This window comes from Lathyrus oleraceus, chromosome 4, assembly GCF_024323335.1.
Source record: "Lathyrus oleraceus cultivar Zhongwan6 chromosome 4, CAAS_Psat_ZW6_1.0, whole genome shotgun sequence".
Lineage (NCBI taxonomy): Eukaryota > Viridiplantae > Streptophyta > Magnoliopsida > Fabales > Fabaceae > Lathyrus > Lathyrus oleraceus.
Window position 1 is genome coordinate 307,628,844 of NC_066582.1, and position 3,312 is coordinate 307,632,155.

General features: G+C 30.3%; 1 pseudogene; it reads left to right on the plus strand.

The window, feature by feature from the left end:
- The first annotated feature begins 1,210 nt into the window (after positions 1-1,210).
- Positions 1,211-2,717, plus strand: LOC127137235 (protein PHYTOCHROME KINASE SUBSTRATE 1-like; annotated as a pseudogene).
- Positions 2,718-3,312: the final 595 nt, after the last annotated feature.

The following is a 3,312-nucleotide window of genomic DNA, read 5'->3' on the forward strand; positions in this document are numbered from 1 at the left end:
AGAACATTGCATGTCGCCCACTTGAGCTTAAGCCCAAAACTCACAACATGTGTCATGTAATACACGTGGTCTCTGAAGTGGCTTAGGAGAAATGGTCGAGGAATATGAGTAGATAGGGAAATTTGTCCCCATACTATTGAAAGATGAGTGGTGTCCTCCGCTGCACGTTTTCGAGGAAGGAATGAGAAAATTGTTTCCTTACCTTCTAACCTAGACCCAAATAATTTTCCACAAAGGTCTCGATCCTAGAATCGAGTAAAAGGGGCTCACAATTTTTCACTAATTCCACTCAACCTCATTTTACCTTAGTAAATACATGGATTATTCACTAATTCCAGAAAAATAGCTCAAGCAGAGCCTTTGCATCCTACTTGAGAAAACCCTCTTAAAATTTCTATTTTTATTTTTTATAACAAAATTATATATGTAGAGAAAGGGTTATTTTACTAAGGAAAATTAAAAATCATTATACAATTTTAAAGTAAAGTTAATTTCTTTTATGAGAGCAAGTTAATTATTTCTTTTATGAGAGCAAGATTTTCAAACTCGCATATGTATTAGTCATTACTTTCAATATTTAAATTTATGTGAATATGTAATATCTAAAATTTATAGTATGTGAGAAATGATTATTAATCTACACATATAGTAATTTATATACTATTGTTTTATATAGAGCCGACAATGAACTATATCAAATATAGTTTGGAACTCTATTTGATTATTGAATCGTTGAATTAGTCTCATGAATCAAATGAGTTGAATTTATCAAGATGAACCTAGCGAATTGAATCGAATTATTCGTGAACTTATAATGAGTCGATTTTAAAAAAAAAAATTAAAAATTGTATCGAACTCGAACCAAATTTTGAGTTGGACCAATTCTTAACGAATTGAGCTGAATTGAGACAAGTTCGACTCGTTTCGAATCATTTTCGATCCTAATTCCATGACACTAAAAATTATTTCATTGAACACTTTAGAATAATATAGTTTAATGGAGTCTCACATTAAATACATAAATACCGTTTAATATTTAAACAGATTAAATATTCTAAAAAAATATTATTTAAAAACAAATATAATTTTTTTTATTCTTATAACCCATAATAATATATTAAAATACAGTTTAACAGAATTAAATCCACCTGAAAACTATATAAAGACCCCATCCACCCACCCCAAACTTGATACCTACTAAACATATAGTTCTTTATATTTTCATTTGTCCATTTTCCTTTAGCCTTTTCATTACATATGATTACTTTTCCTTTCAACTTCAAATATTCATTTCTTCTCATATTCTCTCTTTGTCTGTCTAATCTCAGCAGAATTTCCATCTTCTATGTTTCATTCATCTTCTACTGTTAAAACGAGCCTCCCTCAGATGCAAACTTTGAACTCAAATGATGTTATTTTCTCTCCGTACTTGAATAACAAGGAAAGAAACTTTATAGGAAAAATTGGTGAATCAAACCAAATAAGTAACCCCTTTATCAACCAAAGAAACTCTCCTCTACATCAAGTTGAGAAGGCAGAAGAAAGTGGAGAAATTGGAGTATTTGGAGCTGAAAAATACTTCAACAGAAAAGTAGTTGAAACTCCAAGAGTTTCTACAAAGTACCAAGTTGAGTATGGAACTTCGAGTATTAGTTCTGTACCGACAACAATGAACAGCCAGAATGCATTCTTAAAGACAGATTCTGTAAAGAATAGCAAAGATAAGGTGCATGCTAAGAGTGTTCTATCAAGTCTTGGTCTCAAATGCTATTGTTCTGATAAGAATTCTGTTGATATCAGTGATCATGCAGGTGAAATCAGTTCTAATAACAAAACTTCTAATTGTGGTGCAGTTCATGGAAAAACCACACCAAAAAAGATCTTCAATCATGTTAAAATAAGAAAGCCTAGTTCAGAACTTTTTATCAATAAAGATGTTTTCTTTCAAAAGCAAGAGAATTTAAGTGAAAAGAATAGTTTTGCTTCTAACTCAAGAAACCACCTTGTTAAAATGCAAATTCCATTAGATGAAGAAAACACACCAAGAAAATCACTTGAAGTGTTTGGATCACCAAATCCAATATTGAAGAATAACAAGAGAAGTTCCTTGAGCATTGATAAAAGGTTGATATTTCCTTCCAAAATGGAAGAAATTGTTGATGCAAACTATGATGATGATGATGATGGAAGTGATGCAAGTTCTGATTTGTTTGAGATTGAGAGTCTGAAAGAAAAATCTTCCAACAATTTTCTGAATAGACGGACATCAGATGCTGCTTCAACTTTTTACGCGCCGAGTGAGGCGAGCGTAGAATGGAGTGTAGTTACTGCCAGTGCTGCAGTTATGTCAGACTGTGAAGATCAAATGTCTGAGTTTACAGTAAGGAGTCCAATAAAGGCACCTAGGGAGATACCGAGGCGGCGTCCTGGTATGTTGTTGGGATGCAAGAGCCACAAAGCTGTTAGAGTTGCTGGTGATGCTTTCATAACATATGAGAAACAAAGTTTAAGTCCAAAAATTGGTAACAGAAACAAAAACAATGTTATTTCTCAGGTGGCAAGGTTTCCAGGAGAAACAAATGTTGGTGAAAAAACAAGGCATGGACAACATGGTTCTAACATTGCAGGCATCTAACTCACCAAATGCATCAAAATTACTCTATTGTGCAACACAGATATACGTGGTTATATTTAATTATTTTATTTTTTTAAACTAATATCAAGGTGCCGACATGTAAGTCTGAGAGTAGAATTTGTGTTCTCATTTATATATTTTGAGATTTTTTTTTATTATTACTTTTAAATATTTATGAATTTAGCATATTGGACAACGAAAAGGTGTATTACTTCTAAATGCCACCTCAAAAGTATGTGTGTGTTTTTTTTATTTTAATAATAGACTTTTTTTTCTTTTTTATCCTTTTTTTAATTTTTTATTTCTTATATATCCTATTCTAAAATTAAATTATCAAAATATCCCTTTTTTTTTAGTATCCACTCGTCCAATGGATGAACGAGTTGCTAAAGAAATATTTTTGTAGTATGGACTCGGCCAATGATTGGCCGAGCTAACGAAGGAACCATTTTTTTTAATTTAAATATATTTTTAGTATTATTAATAAATAATTTTATAATAATTTTTTATTTAAATAATATAAATTATAGTTTTCTATAATAATATTTTTGTAAATTAAATATTTGTTTTAATAATAAAATTATAATTATATTAATTAAGCATATAAATAATTGTAATAAATAGTGGATACTGGTAATGAAAATATATATTTCAGGTAATGAAAGCATATAAATCAC